The sequence below is a fragment of the Rhea americana genome, unplaced genomic scaffold (assembly GCF_003343005.1).
Source record: "Rhea americana isolate MKP2758 unplaced genomic scaffold, rheAme1 scaffold_20, whole genome shotgun sequence".
In the NCBI taxonomy this organism is placed as follows: Eukaryota; Metazoa; Chordata; class Aves; order Rheiformes; family Rheidae; genus Rhea; species Rhea americana.
The window spans coordinates 3,493,435-3,517,466 of record NW_028186150.1 but is presented as its reverse complement, the minus strand read 5'-3'; the positions used below and the strand labels follow the sequence as shown (position 1 = coordinate 3,517,466).

The following is a 24,032-nucleotide window of genomic DNA, read 5'->3' as shown; positions in this document are numbered from 1 at the left end:
GATCTTATGAACAGTTTTAACAGAAATAAATAAATGGAGGTAATTCAATTCTCTGTTTTTTTCCTCCATTCTGATTTTGAAATGAGCCTATTCATTTTGCCAGGCATCTGTATGGCTGCATTTCCCCCTTTTTTCTCCTCGTTTTCTCTCTAAAGTAATAAAAATAGAATATTAATACAGTTAAGCAACCTAATTTCTGATTGTCTATTTTTTGTATTATTTATATGAAAATCATCAGATTTTCTGTAAAGGTAATTTTTCATGGCTGTTGTTTTTCCTTCTGAAAAAGCCATTCTACGTTCAAACAGCAGTGTTCTTTTTGTTGTACCTTCTTATTTGGTGGCATCATGTGTAGGTGAGTCAAAATACACGTGTTTGATTTATGTGGCAATGTAAAGAACAGTTACAAATGCCATGAGCCAGACAATTCCAGTCTGTCCAATTGTTAAGTGTTTCACTGTGAAAAATGACTCCTTGTTATTTGGATCACAGAGACTGTGCAACTACAATTTTGGTCAATCTAACACAAGATTTATTGGTTCTTAACATGCAGAGCACAGAGTCACAGTCCAATAAATCTGCTTCTGATGTGCGGATCTAGACTACTGGAGCCTCTAGAGATTGTATACAACTGATAGTGGTGTCTGCACTGTCTGTGTATTTTTGCATGGTGTCAGGCATACGGGAGAGGATGCTGATACTATTCTGACTTGTAATGTGGCATTTTATGGCTTCCCTTTGAACTGATAGAAATAATGTGCTTGAACTGATTGATGCAAGAGATGATACTCCTTTTTCTAATTTCTGCCTCTTGCAAAGAGAAAAGGAAGAGCTAGAAAACCTTATTTTTATTACTAGGTGTCAGCAATGTGATTATCACTAGATGTAAGATATGCCTTTTATTGATAATAGTTTTCCTGTATTTTGTTGTGTACGAACATTGCAAGTAGGGCCGGCCAGAGAGTGGTTTCATTTTGTGAAGCATTTTGATTGAAGTCTGATTTCTGCTCCCCTCCCCACTCCACCTCCCATTCGGGGTGGAATCGGACAAGACCTTTCAGAAGTTTTTTGCAGGACAAGGGCTYAAAGGTATGAGAAAATAAACAAGATAAAGCAGAAAGTTATAGATCTCCCATTCAAGGAACTGACTGAAGAACTGGGTGTTCCAGGTTGATGTCCGAGTTACAGTACCTTTATGTAGTAACGATGAACAATTATTGTGTTTTGTGTAGCCATAGTACATTTTTTTATAAATACTGTACAACATCAGCAATTTTATCCCTAAAAAGTCACAAATTGCAAATTACCACAGTACTATTTTCAATAGCATGTTACTGCTGTATAATTGTCACTAACAGATAATGGGTTCTATTTAAATAAAAAGCCTGTAGCAAAGACGGACCATATTCCTTTACCTTCTCTTTGTCCAAACCATGAATGACTAAACTTACCAGCATTCTCTGTGATACACAGAAAGGTTTGTAGCTTTACTGATTTTGTAAGTATTAGTCTGTCATGAAACTAATTTTTATCAACACTTGAAAAAGAACCCCCACCCCACCCCAAACCAGCAAACCACTTCTCCTGAAAAGCAGTCTTTGGGCTGAGAAAACTGAAGTGTGCAGGCAGGGATCTGCCCTTCAAAGTCTCTATGAAAAATATAGGCAAGCTGTAAGCTTCTAACATGTCCCAATTTCATATGTTTGTTAACAAGCCAGACCTACCTTCTCTTAAGATTTTCAGTGAAGTGAGTGTGATCCAGCACCAGTCCTGCTGCTGGGTTAGCAACGGCACCATCCTAGGACAGACACTGAACATGCTCCAACTGACCCAGGAGGAATTTCACAGAAAAGCAGCTCTTCCCTGCTATTTCCAAATTTATTTCCTAGTATAGCAACTGAGAGCAGGGAGAATATCTGTCCTGTGCTGACAGCCTGGAAGGAGCAGTAGAAAAATGCCTGAACTGAATGTAAGTGAATGGCAAGAAAAGGGAAACAGAGAGTAAGCTACTGGTGAAGGAAAGGGCAGGTAAGGATAGAAACCTGAAGTATCTGCTGTGCAGCAGACAGATAAGAGCACTGAATGGGAAACAAATATCTGTAGAAGGAAACTCTAACAAGACATGAAGGAAACTAGCTCAGTTGGTTAGAGCATGGTGCTGCTAATGCCAAGGTTATGGGTTCAATCCCCGTACGGGACTATGCTGAGGGTTGGACTAGATGATCTCCAGAGGTCCCTTCCAACCTTACCATTCTATGAAATCTATGAAACAAAACCAGAAGTAGTGATAAAAAGGAGAGGGCATGTCCCAGATTGCAGGGTTTAGAGACTTAGACATGGTGGGCGGGAGCCAGGCCATGGGAAAGAGAAGCACGAGGCACAGAGAAGTAGGCTTATGCCATTCCTGGCATTTCCTAACTTGCAGCTGCTGGGTTTTAAACCATAGTATTCTTCTAATACTGTATAAGTCTTTTGGGATTAAATATCGAAATGTCTCCTGGCTTCCCTTTTAGTATTTCACCTGATTTCTGCTTACTTAAGAGATATTTGGTTTCTTCTCTATTTATAGCTTTTTATCTTGTTTTGTATTTCTCTAGTCTTCCCATCTCCCTTTGTTTATTTTTTTTCGTTTCTCTTTCCTCTTTTATATTCCTTCATTCTGTTTTCCCTCTATTGTTTCCTATTCCTCTTTCACTGCTGATCTCTTTTTCTATGACTGTTTGGACATCCAGATCATTTCTGGATGTAGTATTTTGAATGTCCATATAGTATGGTATCCTATGCATTTCTTCAACTGTACATATGAAAGCATTTGTGATAATAAATTTTATGAAGCTTTTTATGAACTAAGGAAGTAAGAAATGATTTCAGAAAATGTTAGGGCAAAAAAATGCAAGCTGAATAAGGCATCTAGAGAATTCATGAAGTAGCATCTGTTAAATTCAAATAAACAGGCAGACAAGCCGTTAGAATTTATAATTGATAACACAGGAAGGAATTTTTTTTAATGCATCTTTTTGATAGCATGAAAGAACTGACTGGAAAAAAGTAATTCTGAAGATATTTTTAGTAAGCTGTTTTCTTTTAATTTGTAGGTCTTTCTAAATGCAGCACTATATAATGTTATATCACAAAGCCATTGCTATCTAACAGCAGATGATTTTATAATGATAAGGAACATAAAAGTATGCATTTTGCTTTAAGTAAATGTTTTGGCCTCTTACAGGTAAGTAGTGTCCCTTTAAAGGGAGTGCATATGCACCATTTCAGGTGAAGACTCTCCATCCTGTCTATATGGAAATGTATAGAACTTCCTTTTGGGAAATGGTATTGCATTGACTTCCAAACATTTTCATTCACAATTTATTTTGTGCATAGATTTCTGTATTTTGCTTAGGAGAGCTGTTTTCTTTGTTGCTGTTCTATAGGTAGAATGTTTCCAAAATATTTCTAATCATTCAGCATGAACAAAAAATATTTTCACAACTCTGCTTTTGCCATGCTCAAGAGCACAGGTTTGCAGCTCTAACTGTATTTTCTTCAGACCTGGGGGTAATAGTAGACAGTACACGTATATGATGTTGGCAGTGCCCTTTTAGAAAATAAAGAACCATTAGACCCTAAAGGAACAGACCCAATGTTAACATGAAATCACATTTCACTTTGCAGTTTGCTTTTCCATTTCTCTGCTGTTCTGTGCAGTGCTGATAGCCTGCTGACTTGGCCCTCTGGAAATAGTCCAGCAAAACAATGCCTTCAAAGGAAAGAGCAAAGTCTTAGCGCAAGATGGTTTTATTTTGTGAACTCCCCGTAAAAATAGAAATAGGATCGGTTATTAAATAAATAGTATTTTTAATTCAGCTCCATAGTAAAATTCTTTCTCCCATTCTTCAATCAAGGGAACCTGTTTATGTTATCACAGCGATAGGTTTGTAAGACCTATGTCTTGTTAAATAGTGAAGTTCAAGCATGAGAGAAGCATATTCTTGCTGTAGGAACGAGGCAGTGAGAGGCAAGGATTACAGTCTTATAACTGACTCTTGAGTCAGACCTCTGAGTGAGACAAYGCAATTTCTATGAAAGATGGTGATAATAGGCACGCACTTCACTGTGGTGCTGTGAGGATTAGGCAGCAGTTGTTTTGAAGATATGAAAGGTATCACAGGACCTGAGAAGTCAGGCTTTTGATTTTTACACCAAGATCTCAGTGTAGCAGTTTCCAATGTGCTTAAGTGTTTTTTTAAATGCAATGCTTCCCTAACTATAGCCCAGTACATACTCATTTGCTTTTTCCCAGACAAATGTTATCATTAATGGACTCTGCCTGTCCTTTTAGATGCTTTAGAGCATGAATAGCTTTTTCAGGCCTGAAAAAACACTGCATGATTTATTTTATAACCAAATGCAAAATGGCATGGGAGACTAGCATTGTTTTCTGACAGATTGTCAAGCCTGAGGCTAATACACGTGTCTGGCCTCACTGCATTCAGCAATGGTAAATTTAGAGAAGGATGGCTGACTGAACTTCTGCTAGATTATTTTCCTTTTACAGTTTTTGTGTTCTCTTGTGTTGTGATTCAGTTTGTCTTTTCCTTCATAACAGGCAGTGACAAGTCCTTGGGGTGGCTTTAACTTACAATTCCAGGAAAGTCATGTAGGTAACACTGGAAAGTAAAAATTCAATGAAGTATATTCAGGCTTTTTCTACTATTCACGTTTCCATATGTACTGTCCTTAAATTTCTAACACAGAATTTTTCCTTGTAAACCTTTAAGGGAAAGTAGAGTAACCTACTTTGAGGAAACTCAATGAACAAGCTTCATTCTTGGGAAGTCTGACACCTTACATGTTTTTACAGCAAGGAATGCTTGAGGATTTTGTAGGTCCTCAGTAAAGGGGCCTTTTATATCTTTGTGCAGATACATCATGCATAACCTGAGTGAATCTGCAGTGGTGTAAGAATCTGAGCAGACTTGTAGTACAAGCAGTAAAGAACTGAACCTTACATAACAAGGAAATGCACATTTTTAACTGTACATGTGCAGCAGTTCTTTCACTGGATGTCAGGTAGGATGGGCTGGAAAGGAAGCAAGAGTTTGCAAAAAAGCCATGTCCATATGCATTTTATTTGAGATATAGAATTGTGTTATACAAGAACTCCTTTATTTAGTGTCTTTGAAGCCTAGCACTGGGAGGTGATTCTCTACACTGTTTACAAACTGAGTGTTCAGGGTCTAGTTGCTGGGCCTGAACCTTCAAGCGACACTTCTCTGCAATCTTCTACAAATACTTGCCCAAGTTAGAAGACATCCGGCAAAACAAAAACTTTTGTTTCAGCTGTGCTTTATGTGACATTGTCAAAGCCATGATTTGCCAGCTCAGACTCCTCTAATTAATATTTTTAACAGATATGGTGTTACTTACGGCTTGTTAGATGTACCCAGCTTCTCCAAATGGTGGGAAGTTTTATTATGAGCACTTCTTAGTTGTTGAAGAGAAGCATGTGCATTTTCTGTTACACTACATTTTGTCCTCCTCATTAAACTTTGCATGAAGTGATTGAAGTGACTTGCTTTCTCTCCCCTCTTTTCCTCAAAATAAAGGTGTAGTTTTGTTTTTCCATCTTTTTCTCAGAGCAATCGAGATATAATTCATGGCTTTTCTTTTCCTTCTCTCATAGGGTATTTGGTAATATTCTAAATGGCACTGAGCTTTGGCTCAGTAGGTAGTGGTCCAAGATTGCTATCTCCTACTGAAATGAGGAGGATGTTCAGGGGAGTTATTGTGTTGTACTACTTTTAGTGTAAAGATGCAGATGCTACCAGCAAATAGGACAAGAGTTTCCTCTGCAGGTTTCGGCATTTCAAGACACACAGTAGTATCTTGGCAACTGGTCCATTAGTCTTTAGCTAATTTGGCAGTGGCTGATTTACAGTGCCAGTCCACCAGATAATGATAACAGTTGAGAGGAACTGAAGCAGTATGGGTGATTTTACTGTATTGAACACATCTGCGATGACTTCTGCTTTTTGCAAAGGCTCTAAGGGGTAGATCAGGCTAAAACACAGTTTTGGGAGCTAAAATGCTGGGTGAGGCCTTTACGGGCATGAATCCATGCTCTCTTGATTTCAGTTATTAATTGAATCAGTATCATTTTACTTTTCCTTCCTTTGTTCTCCACCTTCTCTTATAAAACTCCCTGGCTGCTCAATAAGTGACATATTGCCATATTTCTTCCTTATTTCATTTGCATTTAAAAATACAATGCACAGGACATGACAACACATGCTTTTGACCTTGCAATTCTGACCTTATAACTAATATGTTTCATAACACCTCCTGCTGAAGAAGATAAGGTTGACTAAACTAGATCTGTTTCGAGCCATTGGGCATTCATCCACAATGCTAAAGCCAATTTCAGTGAGGTCACTTTTTCACRCAGCGAATCTGTAATAGTTTTTGTCTCCTACTGTCTGATTTATTCTTCTGGTAAGAACTGCTGGTTTCCCTGAAACTGAAGAGGCAGTTCTTTCTTCTTCTTTTTATTCTTTTTCTGAGACACGAAAATAACTTGTATTTTTAAGTACATAAGATTTTATACATTACGCTTCACTACACAACAGCTGTATTATTTTGCAGTTGTCTTTTTGTTTTCCCCATATTTTAGTCCCCTGAAGGATGTGCATTGTAGACCATAGCTATGTGGCTATACATTAAAGGCAAAACATTTAAATACTTTCCCACTTTATGGAGATCATTATAACCCCTATATTATGAACAGGGAAAGCAAGACCAATGCTTAAGTCTTCACATTTCATTTGTAATAAAGTGGATGTGAAATGAATTCCAAAGGATTAAACACCCTGGAGGTACTTCGAATTGTCCCATTAAACACAATGGACAACAAAACAAAACGTATAAACACTATGTACACTGGAGTTTTACTGAGGTCGAATACATACTGAGGTCAAAACAGAAGTGTAGCTGCATACTGACCTGGTCAAAACAGAAGTGTAGCTGCGTATGAACCTGTGTTGGCCACATGAGGATGGGCCAAGATGGTACGTCTGAGAAGTGTTTCTGCCATCTCAGTCAATGGCTTGACGCTATGTCTGTTCTGCATGAATTAGCCATGGATAATTTGATATTCGGCAATGGACTAGAGGAGGAATCAAAATAGTGATTGGTAGTGCAGGTCCACATTTCATATATATCAAGATTTTCTAATTTCTTTGGGACCATGTTGATGCTGTTCAGTAACTGCATGCATATTGATGAAGTCTTAGACAGCTATAGTGCAATTATTGTCCTTGGAGAGACAACTGCAAATATGTAGATGAGCAAGCATACATCCATCATTACATCCATCCATCCATCCATACATCCATTTTTTTTTAATTCTAATTTATCCTTATCAAATAATAATCGTAATTCTTCAAACGTTAGCATGTGGATGTCTATTTGGATGTGGATAGTGAGGTGAACTGATCAGTGAGGACCAGTGGCACAAAGTCCAGCTGCAGGCCAGTCACTAGCTGTGTATCCCAGGGGTCGATACTGTATAACATCTTCCTTAACGACCTAAATGATGGGACAGGTGCACACTTAGAAAGGGCTTGGAGCATCTGTCATACAAGAAGAGGCTGAYAGAGCCAGTATTGTTTGGCCTGGATAAGAGAAGGCTCAGGGGGAACTTATCAATATGTGTAAGTATGTGATACGAAGGAKTATAGAGAATGAAGCCAGACTTTTCTCAGTGGTCCCAATGAAAGGACAAGAGGCAATAGGCACAAACTGATATACAAAAACCTTCCATTTAAATGTAAGAAAGAACTTTTTTGCTGGGAGGGTAGTCAGACTAGAATAGGTTACCAGAGATGTTGCAGCGTCTCCATGCTTGGAGATATCCAAAACTTGACTGGACATGGTCTTGAGCAAACTGCCCTAGTTGACCCTGCTTTGAGCAGGAGGTTGAACTAGAGGATCTCCAGAGGTCCCTTCCAATCTCAGGTAATCTGTGATTCTGTGGATGTCTGTTGTTTAACACACACATCAGAAAGATAGAAAATATATTAGAATTAAACTTTTGAACAGAAGACTAGAAAGGAATGCTGAGAAGATTTTGAATGCTGAGTTAAATCCCTACTGAGCAGTGCAATGACATCATAGATATTCAGTTTAAGGGTTCTACATAAAGCATTTCTCTATGCCCYATAATTAACTTAAAACACTATATCTGTAAATTTGAAGGTGGCACATAAAAAAAAAACAAAATCAAAAAAACAAAACCAGGAGGGTTCATGAGCACCATCATTGGCTTGCATCTCTCTGGTTAGACACACCAGACCCTGAAGAATTTTAACACCTCTAAAAATACCAGTGCACTCACCCTATTTCCAGATCTTATGTCTCAACTACACTTCTGTCATTTGTCTCTCAACACTTACGCTAGATAATTAGACCGTCTTCATGCCCACTCCACACTGATTTTCTATTTATATAGACTAAACAAAGTCAACCTTATACTCTTTTCAGATGACAAATACTTCAAACAGTAACCTGTCTTCCTTTCTCCGTTTCATGTACATTCAGGTAAACAAGGGTAATCAGAACTGTATGCAATTTTCCAAATTAGTTCTTATCTATTACCCCTGTTTAGAACGTGATATAGAGTCACTTAATTAGAGTCTGTTAAAAGATTAACTTATCCTTTGATATTCTCTTCAATTCTGTGAACCTATTGAAGGTCAATAAAAGAGAGCAACTTTTTGATGTGATGTGTGGTAAAATGATGAAGTTCTTGCTTATGGTCAAATCTTTCTACAATCACTATCTCAATTTAGGAAAGGAATGATGCCATTAATTCTGATATCAAGGTAGCTTCCACAGCTGACTTGAGTGTAAATCATCAYGACTTGTTTATTCGTCATCGCTAGATGGGAGCCGCCTTCTCCTAGTCGGTGAGTCTCAAGTGTAACTAGTAGCAAGTTAGCTTTTCATATTGTCCTTCAGCATGAATGGTTTTCTAATGTTGCCACAAAGAAGGGATAACGTAGCTCACTAAACTGTCTCAAAGTCCACATTTCACTGCAGAATAAAGTGTTAAGGGTTGAAATGCCCCAATTATTAAGCACTTTGTGAAACAGAACAGCCTTCAAAATATTGATGATGAGCATCATAGTGATCATAGTGAAAATGTGCAGGTCTTGTTTAGTCCTAAGTGGAGGCAGTCATCCTCATGAGACCATTATATTTCTACTGTCATGTTCAGATTTCCACCATTGCATGACTAGTATTTATTGTTATATTAGGACCTGTCTTTAGGGCATAAATGTTTCTAGAATTATAATGGCATCAACTTTGGGCGATGGTAGAATTTTTCTTAGGTTACAGAAATGAATTTCAGTCTTTCATCACTGTACTGTAACTTTCTTTACAGTAGTATTCCTAGCATGATGATTTTAGACTATAGCTCTTTCTTGGTAAGGGATACCCCAGGGAGAAATTCTTACTATTTTAAGCACAATGTTATGCCTCTAGAGCAGAATTCCTGCACTAAACTCGTGAATTTATTCTCCCCCTACCCCCCCAAATAAGAGCTACYTCCTGCCTCATACTCATGATAGTACACTTCAGTAGTACAGTGGAAGATTCCCAGTGCTATCTTTAGAGGCATGCTTATATCAAAGAACACTTATGCAGTCAAAATGACCAGCAGCARTATGCAGCAGATGCATATAAAAATAATGGATCTGACTGGCTTTCTTCTCTCAGACATTTAATATCCACAATGAATTTCTCCCTCTTCCTTTCATAGAGGCCTCATTGCCATATATCCTCATTTCATTAATTACTTTGACCCACTTGTAACTGCCTTGCTGGGGAAAACTATGCAAGTAAATAACCAGTCAGGATGCAAGGGAATTAGTGCACTAAGCAGATAAAGAGCAAATAGTGGTTTTGGAGCAGCACATCTTGGCCATTTTTTCTTGTAGTGCTTGGTATTCTAGTACTTTACCAGGTCTGAAATACATGACAGGGGATAACAAGTAACTATTTAAATTCAGCAATGATGGGGCACTTAGTAGTTCAGTGCATGAAATCCTGCTTGGGATCTAGATGGATCTAGGAACCCTACCATCAAGACAGATGTTAATACAGGACAAATGCTGGTGACTGAAGAGCAGAAATGTGGCATTGGAACTGAGGTTTGCTAGGTTTGTCTTTTAATTTAGAAAACAATTGGCTTTCAACTTTGAAAGAATCTGTTTCTGAATTTTAGCAAAACCCTCTGTAGACCAGATTGTTCCATGCATGTATACAAAGTATATTTCCTAGTTTAATGACTTTTGAGCCTCTGAAAGCCCTATTTTTTTTGCATTTATCAGGATGACCTGATAAACTGAATTCTGCCCTGTTTTTATTCCTGTTTAAATGCTATAGAGAGCTAAACTCACCAGAGTTAGGTCTTAAAATGAGATTGGCTGAAAAAACATGGAGTGTTTAAAATAATAATAATATAGAATGTCCTTGTGTTTGAAAAATAAAATAGAATCTATTTTTTTAAATAAAAAAAAGTATCTTATAGATACTTATTTGTCATACTTTGGATGAAAATATTCCTCAAAGGGTCTATGGTTCCGTTCACCTGGGAAGGAAAACATGCCATGGCTGTCTCTCCAGATATGATACCTGGAGAGACAACTTCCCTCTCCCTAGTGAGTGAAAAGGAGGCTTATTCTCAGCCTATCATGGTTTACGTTTACAATTTGATGCTGTTAATACTAAATTAGGGGAAAATGCAATTTGGAGGGGTGGAACAGAGTGCAAAGAAATAATTCTTTTTTAAAATGGAAGAGACTTACCAGTTTCACAATTTTCTCAGAATAATCAGAATTTGGAGAGAGAAAGATTAATGGTGGAGTGTAATGAGACATTTTAAAACTAGTTTTTTGAGAAGGTTAACTGGTGACACATACTACAAAATCTCTACCCCAAAGCATTATTTAGAATATATTATTAGAATATATTACTTTAGAGTCAATATGTCACTATAGCCATAGAAACTGCAATGTTTTTGAGCAGATTACAGGCAGCCATATACAAGTAGAGCCAGAATAAAGTTAGAACATTTAAAAAGTTTAATTTGACAGTGCAGCGTGAAAAGCATTACTTCTGTTCTTCTGTCTCTTTGGAGCAGCCTCCCAAGGTGTAATGGTTCTGTTAGGTTATCGGATGCCCTTGTTTTGTAACAAGCAAGCTGAACTGCAGGATGTCTTACAGTTGTCATGTTGCTCACTTCTTTGTTTGACTGACTGACATTTGATGGACTCTTCTGTGATAGCTCTGGCAAAGGAGGCGAGGTTTCCAGCATTAGGAAACATTATTCACACAGGCAAGGAGTACCACCCAACACTGCCGAGCTCCTCATGGAGAATTTGTTAGCAACAAATCTTTCCTGAATTTGCATTTGTTTTTTATAGTCTCTGCAATCCCATTATCCCTTTTGCTGATCCTAGGACAGGTAAAAATGTCCACAATCACTCCCAGATGGTGCTCTGAGCTCCACTGAAGGAACTAGATATACTTCTGAAAGATAAAATGAGAGAGTGAACTATGATTTTGACCCTAGTTTTCAATTAGAGCAAAAGTGAAAATCAGATTTGTAATCTGATAGCACATGATTTTTGTATGAGGAGCCTGAGAAGATGGAGATTAATTGGAAAATTTGTAAGGATTAAGAAACTTACATTTTGCTATCAACAAGCATAGTGCTTTCCAGGATTTTAATTGTAAATCTTTGAAATCCAAATAATTGGTCCATATATTATCCTTTCTTTATCGCAAGTGTTTCATAGTCTGTCTGCTTTACAGCTTGCATTATACCTGCAGCTACCAGTGATTTTCAATTTTTTTTTTCTTAATAATTTTCTGTTTGGACAATATGGGTTATATCATCAGAAAGGTGTACAGGAAATTAGRCTTCTGACTTCTGTTAAAAAATAATAGGAGCATCCCACATAATTTGCAGTGAAAATTTTACCATCTGCTCTGTAAGAGTTTGATTTTTTAAAATGAATAATTTAAAGTGAAAGTTTTAGCAGATGTGAAATAAATAGAATGTGAATAAATGTGAACTGGACAGGCACGTATCCTCAAAGTTGGCTGGAAACCTGGTCTTATTGTCATTTGCCTTATAGTCCCCTGCTTCAAATAATGCCAGATTGTTCCAGATACATATCAGAGTGCAGCTAGTCAGAAAATCTAGGGCTGTAATATTTCAGATTAAAAAAAGAGGACAAGGTAGGAGACATGGTAAGGCACTGGGTCTCAGAAATATGATTCGAATCATTTTAGACCATAAGCAGGGTGAGAAAAAGAGTGGCCTATAGCTATGCAGTRAGACCAAAAGCAGGATGCAGTTCTTATCTAAATCATTCTGTAGCTGGCTGTATGCTAGTGCTGTAAAATAACTTAATATTGTTTTTGTTGATGTTGACTACAGACCTTTATATTGCTGTCTTTAGAGCCTCACTTCTCCTCCCGTGGAAGGTTGCTGCTCTTTCCATTAGAGTTTGGCTGTAAGAGCTGTTGCTTGACCCTTTGGCACTGCCATCAGGGTACAAGGCTCCTGGATGATGTTAGAAGCAGGTGCAGGGTTTGGGGAAAAAAGGAGGAACTGTTTATGCATAACATAAACATGCATCTGCACATAAGTAAAAACATTCTCTGCCAACAACAGAATTGCTAGCTAAACTTCTTAACAGGCAGCAGGGAACCTGCAGTGAGGGCTTATGATTGGGTTGTCTTTTAATTTACTGATTCCCTCCCCTTTTCTTTCCCCAAATTGTTTTCTGCATTGTGCTTACAAAGTAAAATCAACACTGTTTCTAAACATGCATGCAGCACCTCAGTGCCTTGTAAAAAGTTAGAAATTTGGAACTCTTTCCACAACCACATAGGAAATTAAGGGAGCAGAAATAAGCTTCTTCCTCCTGTCTGTGGCTTCTTGTCAGTTTTTGCAGAGGACATGGGAAGAATAACTGCTTCTGCATCACTTTCAGTGATAGCAGGGGAAAAAGCATGTTGCAGGTTGAGGTTTTGGGAGTTTCAGTCTCATCTCCTTGGATTTTCAAAGTGATCTTATGTACTTCCTCTTGTGCAGCTTGAATTACCAGGTAATGCCTCTGTCAGTAATATTATACTCAGATGTTTTTAATTCATTCTGTACATAGGAGGACTCCTTCAAAAGGCTTAATAGAATATGCTACAGATTTACATTTAAAGAATTGGGGAACTTTTTTCCCATTTCTGAGTGGTAATTATTTCTGAAGAGAATAGGTCATCTACTAGAAAAATGTTGTGCCTGGATTCTAAAAGAATCTCTATGCTCAGTAAAATCTGAACCTTTTAAACTCAATATATATTTTGCAAATCATATTTAAATCTATGCAGCTAAAAAGCTAGACGGATACTCATAAGGAAAAATTACACTGGTCATAAAATGAAAATTACCTTGGTAAATGTGATCAGTATACACAAACACTACAGGAACATTGAGACATGGGATTAATAAAACATGGATATTATTTGAATTCATTTTCTGCTTTTTATTCAGCTAGCTCTGATCAGTTTTAGGGTATCGGTCACTGGAAATGCATAGCTTTTCTATTTCACTTACTCATCATCAATTTTCCTTGGTTTTTTTTAGTCTAATTATCAACTAGATTACACTTTATAGCCATATCGAGTATTTAAAAAATCTGGTCTGTAGATTTGGATTGGTTTCTATAGGCCATGCACCTACCAACAGCTATTAGCTAGACCATATTTATGCCTATGCTAGTTGCAGGACAAATAGTAGGAGCAACAGTCTCCTAGCCCCTTCCCCACTATACTTTACATCAGATCAAATACTTTCTTGCAGCAGCAGCAATTCAATACTGGTCTTCATGAAGCTGCTACAGAACTCATTACTTTGGGCAAATTGCTTTGTATAGTATAATGTACTGTGTTGGAGTCTAAAGGGACATGAAMCCCAAACAGTGCTTAATATAGGCCATAAAATATTTGAGAGTCTGATACATTAGTTTTAAAATGCTTAGGAATGTAAAACTTTATCCAAAAAAGAGAAAAAAAAGCATTCTGCTCCCATTAAGTCAGTGATTTAATAGAGTTTTCAGTACAATGCATTTACTCCACGGTAATCAATTACCTTCAGCAAATTAAAATATAAATTAGCTTGTCTTGGAGAAAAGGAAGCTCTGAATCAATTTGTTCTATTTGCACATAAATACAAATTTTACAGTTGTGATTTCTAAATGTCAAAACTAACACATCATGACAGGACAATATTTTTAGCTTCTTGAATTCTTAACCCATCAGCTGTGTTAATTTCATTTTTTCCATAGAAACAGAACAAAAATACAGCCTTTCTTTAAAAATTTCTGGTGGCTCTTCGTTATATATATGAGGTACGCAGGAACCACACCAGGAATTGTTTGGGCAGCAAGCAATGTATTTATTTCTGCTGAGCCAAATACTCACAAGAACTGATTCCTTCCTTGACTTTCCTTTTCCTAGTAGGCAAGCATGCAGTGAGCTGGAAATCTCATTTTTATTCAAAAGTACAGATGATAATTATTTTCAGTTCCATACCAGACGAATCAGGGATGGTATCTGTGCAGTCAGAGAGAACYGAGAGCCTGATTTCATGTGGTGTTCCACTGACTACCATGGATTTACTCCAGGGTAAAATCAGCTCTCTGTTCTAGGGTTTTTTGCTGTTTACCACTTGATGGAAAATGGGTTTTCATATTTTTATTCTATCTGATGTTAAAATACTATTCTCAGATTTAAGCTAAGCATTTCAGCAGTATTATGTCAAGGCCATATTGTTWATATAGCGGTAATTAACATTGACATCAATCTAGACACTGAATTGTCATCAGGGTTTACAAAATTATGACATTCTTCCATAAACCTTCCCACAAAACATCAGAAACCATTCTGTTTACTGGAACTGAAAATAAAAACTTCTCTAGTGAGCTGCGGGGGCTCTGTATAGAAGACATTCTCAGAGGGAAAACGGGTAAGTTTGGGCCCAAATCCCTGCTGGAGCTCCCCGGCGGGTTCACGAAGCAGTGGGCGACGGGGACGCGCTGCTGGCCTCGGTCCGGCTCGGCCGCGAGCATCGGTCTTTGCGGATCGGGACTCGGCGAGGCAGGCAAAATACGGGGGCCACGCGGAGAGATGCATTTCCTTGTTAAAAGCACGGTTAATGATTTGATCTTCTTGAGTAAAAGCATCCCAACTGTAGATACTAAATGGAAATTAATACTGAATTAAATTTCAGCACATAAAGTTGAGCTATAGCCAAGAAACTTGTAAAGATGCAAGCAACTTTTTTTTTTCTTATACCCCTGTAATGATTTCTCTCTCTGGCGAAGTGCAATATTTCTGTTTGTATTTAAATACACAAACATACTCTGCCAAGAAATACAGAAAAGGCTGAAAGGACAGGGGACGTTTTTGGCGGTGCCCGAGGGCYGCTGCGGCCAGCGCAGCGCATTAGGCTGTTAGGAGGAACTAAGGGAGGGTTAAAATTGCCTGAGAGCGAAGCCAGCCCCTGTTTTAAAGCCCCGGGGTGCMCACAGCTTCCAGGTGGAGCAGCAGGTCTGCGGGGGCGAGGGGGAGGCAGCGCGGCCAGCCCGGCCCGGCCTGGCCCGGCGCCCACCGCGGCGAGGGGCAGGTGCAGCCACTTACCYGCCCCAGGGCCGGAGCAGCCTCGAAGGGAAGGTGGGTGGGGGCAGATGTGCTTCAGCTGAGCAGGCTTTGCTGCGAGGAGCTGGGGGAGGCTGCAAGTGTTTTTAAGAGTTGCTAGTTGAGGTTAAGTAAAGCTCTCTTCTTGGAAGATGGGGCACGGCCTCCTCTCTGGAGCCGGCGCGGCCTTCGCCCCGGGCGGCCGGTCCATCTGCCCTGGTCCGGGGACGCGCGGTGGCCCCTCCGGAGCGGTTTGGAGGGGCGTGCGTGCGGACTTGCTCCCAAACGCCGCGTGAACGYGGTCAGAGGAGCAGAGCCCTCCCTGCCGGCGCGGTGCGGCGGCTCCGCGGCACGAAGGGAGCGACGGCTTCCGCGTGAAACCTGCCGCCCTCTCTCGAGGCGGCGCCCAAAAGCTGGGCYGCCGGCGGGCGCGGGTCCCCTGCTGAAGAGGGTGCCTCTACCAGCCTGCGCGCCGGCGAGCAGCGTTGCAAGCGGTGGCCTCGGAAAGCAGTGCTGCAGGTGGAAGGGAACGTCTGCCGCGGTACRGCCTGCCGTCTGTCTCCGTAAGGCACCTGGGCGCTACTGCCAGCGGAGGAGAAGGGCGTAAGGCCCCGCCGCGGCCGGGCGCGCGGCACTGGCGCACGCGGAGGAGGAGGCGGTAGGTGTCACGTCACTGCAGGGCACCGTGCCGTCAGAGACGGCTCTGGCCTCCCTCAGACCGCGCRGGGCCGCCGCTCCGTCCTGCCGAGCGTCGCAGGAGCAGTCGTGGCTTCTGCCGAAGGGAGTAGATGGCGATTGCAGCAATCCCTGAGTTTACAGCGTGTGCTTAGTGCATGTGAGCAGTGCCGCTTTTCACGATACAGCTACGCCTAGCTTGGATTTGCTTCTCTGAATGCCAGATCCAGYGTGTAACGTCTTTGCGAGCTGAGTAGCTGTGCTGTCTGCTGTGCTAAGGAATTGCTGTCCCTACGCGCGAGGCCGGGCAGTGCAGCGGGTGCACCTGGCTGGTGACGGGCCGTTCGGCTTCGTGCTTCGGGGCTACGCGTTCCCTCCTCGGTGAGGTTAAGCGATCCCCTCTGCCCCCAGCGACTACTGAGCAGACGCTGCTGGTTCGGGGAGCGTGGGAACACGACCCACGGGAACGTTTCAGAAGGTCTTGTTGCTCTGTGCGTGCACAGCCTTAGGGGCTCGTCAGGCTTTTCCTGTGCATCATTTGAAAGCACATTCACATACATATATCAAAAGGTGTTTTGTTCTGTTGTTTTTTTTTTTAAAAGGACTTGATCAAAGGTGGCTTTCCCCTCCATCTGTCTAAACTGTGAGACAGGCAGGAATTACTTCTGAGTATATGAGGCAAACTATTGTTCACATAAAAGACTTTTTGGGCCCTTGGACAGAATATTCCTAAGCATTGATCTGTCTCTTCTGTCCTATAGTGGTATACCGTGTATCCCAGCTGTGATAGTTTTCTGCTTGTTATATCTCTTCCACCTGCATCAGTGAGTACTTTTCTTTTTAAAAAACAAAGGATATTTTCATTCTCTCTTTTTGCTAGTCACTTAATGCTTCTGTGACTTCTCTTAAAATATCTTTTCAAAAGCAGTTCTGAAATGTGGACTGTATATTACGATTATGCATAAGGACTTCTGATAGAGTATTTCTGTTTGAAATGAGGTCTAGTACTGCAGCTGAACACTAATAGCTGTAAGATTGTCTAGTGGGGAAGGCATTGGGAATATTGTAAGTGGAATTCTTGAAGTTTCCAGTTACCTCCCTTTTCAAGTCTTGGAGAAGCCTGTTGTGGAAAGCTTTGTGCAAATTTAGAAAGGGAAATCTGATAGAGAGCAGGGTAGTGACAATGTTGCATGGACTAGAAGGGGAAAAGGTTGAGCAAATACCAAAGAGATTTTATTTATATATATATGTGTGTGTGTGTGTGTATATATATATATATACATATATATATTTTCCTGTAGATAAAGATCCTTGCTAGGTTTTGTTTGCAGCAGATCCAATACACTGTTCTGGACTCACTGATCTGTCCTTTGGAGCTGCATAAGCAGTTTAGTTAAGGGAACTACAAGCACCTTGTTCTTCCTTATCCATGAGCATAAACCAACCACGCTGGCCTGGCTTGCAGGCCTGTGGCACTCCTTTGCCGTTGTCCGAGATGGGTTGCAATCTCCAGGAATTTTACTTAACCTGCTGTTGCTGCAGGGTCAGCTTCTTCAGGGTAAGGCTTTAAATTGTGTTCTTGCTTGGGCTTTTCTGCTGCTAATATGGAAAGAGAAGCAAAGACAAACAATTGCTCCTTCCCCCATGTGACGGGAAGCAGGGAAACTTGCCACATCACAAAAATCCTCTAATGTCAGACTAAGCACAGTTCTTGGTTTTAAACTTTTTGCCAAGGTTCCTTTTAGTCTGACTTTGTGTGCTTAGGTAACTATTCACTCTGCCTTTAACAGGACTAATTCAATACGGAGAGACAGGACAGTTGCCCTGAGGCAACTCAGTAGTCTCTGGACTTTTGTGGACATACAGTACTATAATTAATCACCTTTAGTAGGTGATGGTGATGCTGCTGTTGTTTGCAGTTTGCAAGGTTTCCTTTCTGTTCAAATTATCAAATGTCTGTTGTCTTTAAATAAAAAAAGTATACCACTTAATAAAAGATACTAGTGGCTTAGTATCTCCTACTATATATTACTCCCACCTAAACAACTGTAAAAGTAAACAGCAGAATAAATTGCTTGTCTACTGCTATAAATCAAAAATACAATCTTAGTCCAGTGTAACATAAGGCAAATACAAAAATGGCAAAATCTATAGCTGTGGAGATGAAGTATCAAGTGGCCCTGCCCTCCACTCTGAGCCCTGACTACAGGATAAATTATTTAAATGTACAGTAAGCAGTAGAAGTGATCAATACTTCAGAAGTCTCAGCTTCTGAAAGTGGTGAATTGGTTTGATCTTAACAGTAGATAACCGGAGGTGCCGTCAGAGTGACTCCTCGGTGCCTGCGAGGGCCTCTGCGCCCCATCGCTGCCGTCTCTGCAGAGCTCTCTGAGTTGGGGCCGAGGGCCGAGCCTGGCGTGCCGCTCGGCTTACGTTGGTAGTGTTTGATCAGTAATAAGTAACTAGACTAAGTACAAAGCTGTGGAGAAGCTGGGCTAGTATTTTGCCTTCTCACCAGATTACAGTGCAGCCCTGGGCGCTAAATGATAGTGATTTGCTGTTAGTTCCCCTGTTGGTGTTTCCAGAGTTCCCGTAATACAGCTGTGCTGTTCCTCACCGTGCTGTCCTATACCCCCCTCCCCCCAATCTTGAAGAAAAGTCAATGCTGCCTTCACCTATCTAGTTCATTTGCTAAATACCCTGGATGAAACCTGAAGTGTTTTTATGGGCCTCTGGTTTAGCAGAAGCTCTGGTCTTTTCTCTTCGAGAAGCCTGATTTGTTTATTTAAAAACTAGCAATGGGAAAGGGTGCAGGGGAGAAGGATGCATGCAGAGTGAGACTTCCTTCCTGCAGCCACTGCCAAGGCGAAGAACCAGGCTTCTAGGTGCTGTGAGTTATTGCAGTTCTGTTTGAGGTTTGACTGATTATAGTGGAGTCCAGTGTAGTCTGGCAAGTGTGGGGAGGAGCGAGTCCTTCATACTGTAAGCAGCACCTGATCAYTTACAGTATAACCTGCTACAACATTAACTAGTCAAATTGAGTCTAAATTATGCAAGGCCTACAAATGTTTAATTAGCAGTATGATTTCAATTTATGTCTTACTAATTGGTCTTGAAGACTTCYAACCATTCCTAGCATGCGTACATGCTGAGGGAGGATACCTTTCCCTCGTTCCTTCTGAAACGCATACAACTCCCCTTAGGTCGTGGGAAACTAATGCTGCTTAGAGTCAGCATGGCTGGGGAGAGGCTCTCCTTCCACGAGGAAGGGTGAGAGTGAGAAAAGTAAACAAGTACTAAGTTCCCTTAAGGTATTTAGCAATTCAGTAACTGCTGTCTCAGAAAGCACTTAGGCCTGGCCTAAAAGRAGCAGTTCCATCTGTAATAACAAGGGAGATATAATAGTAGTTCTGCTTGGTTTATAATGTTGTCTGAAAGAAAAGCTTGTACAATGTAAAAACTGGAGAATCCAGATTGTCTTACATGGCTTCACACTATATACATATTTAAAGGCCAAAGGAGTTGAGAAAACTTTTCCTATGGATTATTTTTCTTCTGTGTGACCTCACCTGTTTTGTAGTGGTTGTGATCTTTGAGTCTATTTTATCCAATTGGAATATCTTGGAAAGGTGCTGGTGATGCTATCAAAGCATAGGATATCAAAGATAAAATAAGAAGTGGTGAATCAAATTCATTAAAATATATATATATATATATATATATACACACGCGCGCGCGCACACACACACACACACACACATACATATATATATATATATATATATAGTATTTGTGTTGCCAAAACAGCTTGGATAGCAGTAAAAGAAGATGCAATATCAGTTTTAAAATATTTTTATTATTTTAGATGCTATGTTTAAGTAATATGATTTAAGAAAAAGTTTTAATGAGAAGGATAGGGGAGAGAGAGGACAGAGCTAGAGTAACATAAAGTGAAGCATTTGTTATGATTTGAACCACTGTATATGATGAACCACTGTACGTGACAAATTGAAACTTCCCATGTTTTGGTCTTACTAACTTGGAGAGCATAATTCAATTTTAAATGAGTCTATTCCACTAATTTGGCAGCCCCAAACTAGAAGAAATTCCAGCAGCAGGAGATCTGGAAAAATTGAGTTTAATCAGTTTTTAGGTGGAATCTGTATAAAAAATAATAGGTGGAGGACTGGAATAATCTGACCTTCTAGACTGAATATTTTCTCTGACCAGAGAAACATCCAGCTAAGGATCCTCAGTTCTCAGAGGCTTTTGATCAACACTTTTGAGGAAGTAGTGTGTTTACCATGTTGCTGGTTAATACACTTGTTGGTGAGGCAACGTTGGTGCTGGGTTTCAGCTATTTGAAACCTCTGTGAGTGAAGGTGTGTGGGGTGTTTTTAAGATCCCTCACATATACAGTATTATCAAACACACACATGTTGGAAAGCACTACTTTGTTCTCAGCTCAGAGCCAGCTTTGTGCCTCCATTAAAACTCTCTTGGTTTTTGGCTGCTTATGAGGATTGACTGGTTTGCTCTCGAGTATCGCTCCTGTGTCGCATCAGTTTCTGAAAGGTATATATTCACATGCATCACTGAAAGCAAGATAAGCGCTTCCCAGCCCTGCAGAAGGGATAACACAGAGAAAGCAGATGAGGAAATACTTCTGAAGGGGAAAGCCTTTGAAAGGATAAAAAACCCAGCAACGGACATGAGATTATCTAACAGGAAAAGAGACTAGGCATTAATCTGAGATTGAAGTGGGATTCTTTCCTTTAGTGTATTATGTATTTTGGCTGCCATCATTTAGTTCACTCTATCACCATCCTCATTTCTCCCATATTTAAAACTGAGAYGGTAGGGAGTTTTGAGATTTATTTTTCGTGCAATGAGAGGCAAGGTGCAATGTCATGTGAGAACGATCATGCTAGACATTAAAACAAACAAAAAAAAAGGCAGTATGATAAAATCATAGAAATGGTCATGCATGGAGGCTCCTTAGAGAACTGACTGYGAATAACAGAATGGTAGGGACTTGGTGTGACTGAACTGGGACTTCACTGATATATGGAAGGGCGCTAAGTAGTCTGGCCCCTCTTCAGGTGCTGAAGGATAGAGGAAGAAGAGGAGGCAGGAGTGCTTTTCCAGGTGGCTGGTGGTGTTTGCAGGCTGGAGATGTCTACGGTAGGTGTGACAGATGTCACAAGTGAATACATAAAAAAAAAAAAACAGTAATGCTTCTCTTGCTGCTCCTTTTGCTTGTTTCCTTTGAGTTTATATGTGTGGGTTCTACCTAATCTGTCCCCAGAAAGGAGTGTGATTTACTGGAGTAAATGAAAAAAATTGAAGAAAATCAGAAGCAAAGCTGCTTCATTTTGTGGGTGTAGTCACCATGCTTTTCTTAAGTACTGCAAAGCCATGAATCGTTGCTGTAAAGGTCTAATATTCCTGATGTGCCTTTCAGATAACTGACATAATTTTATTTTGACAAGGATAGAGTCAGAGATCTGATTTCAGAGTTCCTGCTAGTCATTAGTAATTACAAAGTGAATCACACTGGTGCTGATGCTGAGTTTCTTAAGACAGAAAGCTTTTGTCTAGTGCATTAGCTAAAATGACACTGTCGTTATTCATCTCTCTAACCTGATTTTAATCATCTTTGTCCCTAGCAGGCTAGGAAGTACTTTTTTAATGCACTAGGCTGACTTTATCATGACACTTGTATTTATAGAGACTAAATTTATCAGCAGCTTAAAAGGCCAATGCAACCGGCTTAACACAATAAAGTATTTAGCACCATCCTTTTCAGGTTTAATATGGCCATCTTCCTATTAATCTCAGCTGTAAATCTGTGAACATAGAAAATAAATGTAAATTGCTGAGAGGAAAAATAAAGATGGCATGCACTGAGAAAGATACTGAGACTGAAATGAAGCCCTGCTGTTATAATTCAGTCTGCTGCTTGGTCATGTCCAGCTTTACTTGAATTAACTTCAAGTATAAGTGAACACAACCTCTAAATGTATTGCCTGGCTGCTGTAGAAGGCTTTGAAGCTTGTGGAAAGCAACGTGAAGAGGTTTGCACAGTAAGTTAGGGTCCATATCTCTGCCACGATGACTACTTTCTCTGTGTTCTGGGTTCGTAGTGGACTAGAGAAATAGAATTCAAGCTTTGAGTCCTGGTCCGGTAGGATGCGCCCTAGCTGTCCTGCCCCATAGTGTCAGCACCAGCCACTGCCTTTGTGGTTGTGTGYACAGTTTGGACCTGCAGCATCAGTGCACAGGTATGTGTATCTGATATCTACCAGCTATACTTCTGAAACGATGCCAAATTTCACTGAAAAGAATGAAGTTCTGTTTTGGGTGTTTTTTGATCTGCCTGACTCTTTCAGATATTGCCTTTAAGATTAACAGCAAGTATTCCTACAAACTGGATCCTCTATCACTACATCAGATGTACATCCCAGTCATTCTTCCTTCTTACCATGTCCATGTGCTGAACAGTATGTTTTGGCTGAATGCCAAACTGCATTTACAGAACAGTGTTCAGCACAGTCTAAGTTTGAAGTAGGACAACAAAGTGAAAGAGAGGCAGATAGGGACATTCAATATGAAGAGCAATCTCRTAATGTAACTTCTCTTTTAAAACTGAATTTGCCCTTAGACTCATCTTAAATAAATCCCTAACCACATTAATCAAAAGTGGTACGGTTACTATTGGGATTTGCTTCACCAGCTTATTTGCAGCTGCGGAGCTGGACTGTAGGCATGGAGGTAGGATATTCCTTCAGGACATCTCTAAGACTAGATAGCCAGGTGAAAGAGGAGAGTCAAAAAGCTCCTGATCCTTCTTGTAGCCTAGATTGCCATGTGTAAACAGAGCAGATTTGAAGCAGAATATCTTAGAGCAGAAAGTCTGGGAAGGGCAAGGCAGAGTACTGAGGGGCATCTTGGCTCTTTCCACCTTCCTTATGAGCRAGTTGACACTGGCCCTATGCTGCTAAAGGATCTTTCACAATGAGCTTGTGGCAAAACCACAAATGAGCCTAAAAAGTGAATGTAATAAAAACAATTCCCACTTTTTCTGTAGGTCTCAATCCAGTGGGTCTTTTTCAGAGCGTATTTTGGAATAATCTTATTTTTTTTCTAGAAACATTCTGCTTTATGTTCCAATAAGAAAAAGGCTTTGGCAAATGCTTTTGAGCTTTTTTTTCATAGAATGTTAATTCCTACTTCTGACATCTTAATGAAGTAAGAGCATAAAGAGCAGCTGAGGAAAGACAGCTGTTCAGAGGGAAGATAATTGATTCAGCTCTTTGTTCTTCTGTACACATCAGTCTGGTCTGCAGCAGCAGTGTCTTTGCAGCTGCTTTACAACTCCTGACCCAGTCATTCTAAGCAGTGTTTGGGATCAGGGTGGGTTTCCGGTGGGTGTGAGTGTCTTGGCTTTGGGTCCAGTCCACTCCTTCATCCCCCATCTTATTCTGTGTCATTATAGACTCTGATTATTCTAATGCTTTTATAGAAGTCTGGTCTTACTTAGTTCTCAGCTCACTGCTGTGAATTTCAGCTGTTTCAAGTGTATGTTCTCCWTT

The 24,032-nt window shown here is 40.2% G+C and overlaps 1 long non-coding RNA gene across 1 annotated transcript; it reads right to left on the bottom strand.

The window, feature by feature from the left end:
• Window positions 1-11,118: 11,118 nt before the first annotated feature.
• Window positions 11,119-16,485, bottom strand: LOC146596503 (uncharacterized). The gene is made up of 3 exons (XR_014895715.1): window positions 15,766-16,485; window positions 12,508-12,631; window positions 11,119-11,346 (listed from the first exon to the last, which is right to left on the bottom strand). It is a non-coding gene; the product is annotated as an uncharacterized LOC146596503 (long non-coding RNA).
• Window positions 16,486-24,032: the final 7,547 nt, after the last annotated feature.